The sequence below is a fragment of the Prionailurus bengalensis genome, chromosome B3 (assembly GCF_016509475.1).
Source record: "Prionailurus bengalensis isolate Pbe53 chromosome B3, Fcat_Pben_1.1_paternal_pri, whole genome shotgun sequence".
Lineage (NCBI taxonomy): Eukaryota > Metazoa > Chordata > Mammalia > Carnivora > Felidae > Prionailurus > Prionailurus bengalensis.
The window spans coordinates 116,827,107-116,833,245 of NC_057355.1; positions in this window are offsets into that span (position 1 = coordinate 116,827,107).

The window sequence follows — 6,139 nt, forward strand, 5'->3', positions numbered from 1 at the left end:
CCGGCGGAAAAAAGTGGGGAGGCTTTGAAGAAAGTGAGACTGAGCCGAGTCCTGCCTCTCGCCAACCACTGAGAGATTCGAAAACTGGACCTTGATCTTTTGTGATCGTTAAAAAAAAAAAAAATTCTGACCCAGAGGTTGGGGGGGGGTGATGCATCTTCAATTTTAAAAGGTCCCTGGGGTGTATCCAGGGGCTGTTAGATTTAGGAGCGAGTACACCGTTGTTTTTAATCCTGCAAGTGTGGGATGCTACAGAACTAAGCGGAAACAATTTGAGACTCATTAACTTTTAAGTGACTAACCTCATTAAAAGTCTAAACCCATTAAATAAATTCTTAGGTGCCTCAGACAAAAATTTCACAAGACTGGAAATGTTTCTGGAGTGAGATATTAACAACATTAAAAGAAAGGGAATACCTCTTGGTTCCTGACGAAGGGTTTAGTGTCTGCATTCCAGGTAATCTGGGGTAGGAAGCAAGCCCACAGAGAGGGAATCATTCTGTGATAGGGGAAGCCATAGAAAGCCTCAGAAAGATTCTCAAGCTCCAGTGTGGCCCCTTAAAAAGCAAGATGATGAGGGTATCTACAAGTAAGACACTGATGTGGAGAAGAGAACCCCCAAATCTAAAGGAGCCCTATATACAGAGATGAAGTGTGGGTGTATATATCTTCTCCAAAACTTAGATACTATGAGAGCTCCCCCAGAATTTACAATCCAGGAGCAAAGGGGGAGGATCATGAATTTACAGGGATTTTTCACCTCGTCTGCTGGGAATTCAAAATTTTTAAATCTAAGTAGGATAAAAATATACTGTATTGCTCTCTTACAGTTCAATTTTTGAACTGGGCTTTTATACCAGAGGTGGTATGTATATAAGAGTCCCAACAGAAGTATGCACTTGCACAGAACAGAGTTTTTAAAAAAATGGATTTTTCCAGGAGAAAATTTCCAGGAGAGACTGGTGGGGGTCCTGGTGGAGAGGGCATTCCAAAAAGGGGGAACATGGTGTCCAATAAACAGAAGTGTGAAACATCAAGCTTTTGGTTTTGCTGGTTTTGTTTTCTGGGGTTTTTATTAGGAGAAAAGGGGATTAGGAAAAAGAGCACCAGAACATGGGTGTGCAGATAATAAAACACATGGTGATCATGGTAAGTCAGACCTAGGAGCTCAGCCTTTATCTTGTAGCTGGTGGGAGAAATGTGATTGGGCTCTATTTTAGAAAGATTATCCAAGGAGGATGAGTTGGAGGCATTTATAAGACTCAAAGCAGGGAGTCCATTTAGAAGAAGGTCGCAAACTAAATCATGTCTACACTCATACAAAGGCAACAGTAGCTGAGGGAGAACGAAGGATTACAGATATTTAGCAGACAGAATGGGCAGGGAATCAATGACTAACAGATGAGCCTGATGAGGGAGAGAGAGAAAATAAAAATGATTCCCAAGATACTGATTTATAAGACTAGATGCCATTAATTGGATTAGGAATGACAAGCAACAAGTGAGTAGGTGAAAAAGGCGGTAATGATTTATTTTTGAACATGTCTATATCCATGTGCATGAAGTCTCTGCAGGACTCTCTGTACTCTAGGGTTTCTCAGCCCTCGCACGGTTGACATTTTGGGCCAGAAAATTCTTTGCTGGAGATACAGAGAGCTGTCCCGTGCCTTAAAGGATGCTTAGCAGTATCACTGTCTTCTAGTTTTTCCCAGTTTCTCAGGCATCTCTTAGAAGCTTCAAAATGAAGGGGTTAGAGGTGCCTGGGTGGTTCAGTCGGTTAAGCATCTGACTTGGTTTCAGCTCAGGTCACCATCTCACAATTTCAAGTTCGAGCCCTGTATCAGGCTCCATGCTGACAGTGTGGAGCCTGTTTGGGATTCTCTCTCTCCCCCTCTCTCTGTTCCTCCCTTACTCGTGCTGTCTCTGTCTCTCTCAAAATAAATAAGTAAAACTTAAAAAAAAAAAAATGAAGCGGTTGGAGGAAGCTCTGGGCTTTGAGCCCTCAGACCTACAGTCTACAACAAGACTGGAGCTCTTCCATCCAGGCCAAGGGATGGCCTTTGGGCAGAGAGGGGGGTGGGGTGACGTGATTTGGTTCATTTCTTGGGACTGGGCGTGGGGGCTGCCTTATTCCTGACATTGTGCCCCACAAGTTCCTGGGCATGATTGCTCAATGGAAATGGATTTATGCAAAGTGACAAGAAAACTCCTTAAAATCTCTCTTGACCTTAGAACAATGTAGAACAACTTCCTTTATGCTATTGTTCTGGAAATGCACAGAATAAAAAGATACACACATGGTTATGTTTTGTGTGGTATCCTACCAGAAAAGTGTTCTAGCAAGTATTAAATGTGTGGGTTTTTTTTTTCTCTCTCTCTTATTTAGTGAGGAAAAAGTCAGCTACTTCATAACATAGACCAAGACAGGAAATTACCTCAGAATTACTTACAAGATATCTTTGAAAAGTTACCCTAGAACCTCTGAGAATGGTCCTGATGGTCCAGGGAGAGATATGGTACCAAATATTTTGTAGTTTAAGGGTTGTGAGAACATCTACACCACCCTTCATGGAAAATACCAAAACCTGACGTGGGCAGCAGCTCAAAAAAATCTGATTACTAAGAGTTCAATACTAGAATCCCAGATAGAGAGCACAGATAAGCTTAGCACAGAAGAAATAGAATCCTTCCAAGAACCTCTCCTTGGATTTTTATTCCCGTTGCAGGACAACAGCCATGTCTCCATGAGGTTGTATAGCACTAAACCTCATAAGACTCACGGAGCATCAAAAAGCAATAGCAAAGGTGGACTAAATTGATCAGACTCCAATATGGCATTCAAAGACTGCTAACAATCCTCACACCAATTGGGTCGAGTATGCCCCTGAAATGTTTGGCTAATTCTGGTGCAAAGCAAAGGAAGTATTCCAAGGAAGATCCTTGATTACTGAACACTGATTACGGATTACTGATATGGTAGGTAGGGCCCCAACAGTGATACTGAAAGTCAAATTGCTATATCTCAAGTGACTATCCCAGCAAATTTGGGGAAGGGGGTGGCTGTGGCAATAGCTTGGAAATCGGCTAGTAGATCTTGCTTATTCTTAGGGTCCTGCAAATAGAGGATTAGGTGGTTTCCCAAACAGATGACAAAGGAGAAGAAATAGCAATTCCTAGACTTTATTAGTAATAGAATTCTTCATGGTATTCTCATCTTGTCTTTTTGATCTAGGCTATTTCTGCACGTATGTCCCCATTTCTAGCCAATTACTTTTTTCTTCTCTTTTTTCATGATTCATGTCACCAAAGGTTTATCTAATTTGTATATATTTTAAAGAAAAACTTTTAGTTTTATGAACTTGCTCTATTGTATCTTTTTGTATTTCTCTTATTTTTGCTTGTGTTTTTATTCTTTCCTTCCTTCTATTTTCTTGGGTTTTACTCTGCTGATCTTTTCCTAATTTACTGAGATAAACATTTAGCTCATTAATTTCAGCTTCTATTCATTTCTTAAATAAGCATGAAAGGCTATAAATTTTCCTTGGGGAAACATTTTCATTGTATACCTCAAGATGTGATGTATAGTGTTTTCATTATCATTTGCTCTAAGTGTTCATTAAGTTCTAATTCAATTTCTTCTTTGACATATGAGCTACTTATAAGTGTGTTTTTAACTTCCATATATATAGAATTTTTAACCTATCTTTTTGTTTTAACTTCTAACTTAATTGCATTATTCTCAGAGAACATGTTCTACATAATGCCTATTCTTTAATATTTGTTTAGATTTGCTTTATGCCTCATATGATCATGAGTGCTTAAGAGGAAATGTACCCTTTAAGTGTTGGACACAGAATCTGGAAGCATGAGCTACCCCAGCCTCTCAAAATTGTCTTTCCTGGTCTCCATGGCACTACCTGCTTCTAGTATCCTGCTGCTTCTCAGACCATTTCTTTTCTTTTTCTTTTAAAATTTTTTAAATGTTTTATTTGTTTTTGAGAGAGAGAGAGAGAGACACAGAGACTGGGAGTGGGGGAGGGGCAAAGAGAGAGGGAGACACAGAATCTGAAGGAGGCTCCAGGCTCTGAACTGTCAGCACAGAGCCAGATGAGGGGCTCAAGCCCATGAACCGTGAGATCATGACCTGAGCCGAAGTCGGACACTCAACCGATTGAGCCACTCAGGCGCCCCAGACCATTTCTTTTCTATCTCTTACATTGGGTTCTCTTCCTTTGTTTTACCCAGAAAATTCTCAAATCCTTAGTTCCATGCCTCATCTTTTCTATCTTCTTGTTTTTTACTCTCCTCTCTAGAAGATCTAATTCATACTGTGGCTTCAGCTTCTGTCTGTTATCAGGGTTTACAAAGTAGCCTAATCCAGACCTCTCTTCTGAGTTCCAGAAACGTATTTGCAATCTCCACCTGGACAGCTCCAACTTGCTGTTCTGTGTCCCACGTGGCAAGATTTTCACCCTTGCCTGTATTCTTGCTCCTGGCCAAAAAGTCTTGCCTCCCCTCTTCCTTGCCACCTGTATCCAGTGTACCACCAAATCCTGTCCATTCTCCGTAGGCTCCTGTCCTGTATGAGGCTTCTCCTTGGCATCACCACTGCTGCTCTTCTAATTTCAACACCCCGTCTGTCTTGCCTGAACATTGTTGCTAGGGGAATTTTACCCTTAAAAGAGCTTTCTTGTTCTAAAATCTCTGACTCCCTATTTTCTGCCCAAAGGACACAAGTGGGCCCCAGTTTGCTTTACAGCTTTATCTCTCAACCCCAAACCACCACTCTACACACTGAACCCCTACAACACTGAGCTTCTCGTGGATTCTGGAACTGCACAGGATGTTTATGTCTTTGACCCCTTGGAAATGGTTCCATCTGGAAACTTTGTGAGTTTTTTACTTTGTTTGGTTGGTTGATTGGTTGGTTTGGTCTTGTTTTAGGTAGGCTCCACACCCAACGGGGCTAGAACTCACAACCCTAAGATTAAGAGTCATGAGGGGCACCTGGGTGACTTACTAGGTTAAGTGGCCAATTTTGGTTCAGGTCTTGATCTCACATTTCATGAGTTCGAGCCCCATCTCGAGCTCTGTGCCAACAGTGCAGGGCCTGCTTGGGATTCTCTCTCTCTCCCTCTCTCTCCACTCCTCCCCTCCTCACTATCTCTCTTGCTCTCTCAAAATAAATAAATAAACTTAAAAAAAAAAAAAGAGTCATGTGCTCTACCAACTGAGACAGCCAGCTGCCCCCCCTCCCCGACCTGGAAACTTTGAATGCTATTTTCTCCCTTCCCTCACTCACACCCTAAGCCCAATATACAGGAGGGCAAATGTGTATGCACACACATGCATGCACACACACACACACACACACATACACACACACACCTGGAAAAACCTCCTCATGTGTAAGCAAGATTAGAATGAAGAAGAAAGTTTTTTTTTTAAGTTTCTTACTCTGCAGATGTTGACAATTAGGGACTAATGTGATTTTAGTTAGAGGAGAGTAGGTGAGTAGGGAGAAGGCAGGGAATGGTTAATAATACCTATATTGGCAAATAGTCCCCTTCTCTTCATTTTCTCTCTGCTGACTTGTTAGGAAATTTTCTTAACTCCCCATGAAATGATAACACGTTCATTTCCACTTCTCCCCAGACACCTAATTGCCTAGCCTTTTAGATGATTGGATGACCCTGTCTCCCAATCCACTTTCATGTTACTTTCTCTTGGGATTGGTTGCCTGGTAACTCTGACACCAGGTTTGCCTTCCTAGTAATTATGCTCTTCGTATTCTCCAAAATTTATCTCCTGCTGAGTTTTTCCATGGTTTACATTTTATTTATTTCTAAATCTAAAATGTGTGGACATAAAAAAATAATTATATTTTCTCAGGGCCATGTACAGTGTATATTTATGTAATAAGCCTTACCAAATTCTCATTGGTAGGAAGAAAGTTTCTGGGATCATTTTCCATTTCCTGCCAGAGAAAGTGACCCTTTCCTTCACAGATCTTTGTCCTTGTGAGTATGGATTTATGTGGACCTGACATGTAATGTGAGCTAATTCTTTACTTTCCTGTGAGTGCTCAAGTATAAGATTCAATGTCCTTTCAAAGATCCAGATTAAAAGAAGATAAAAA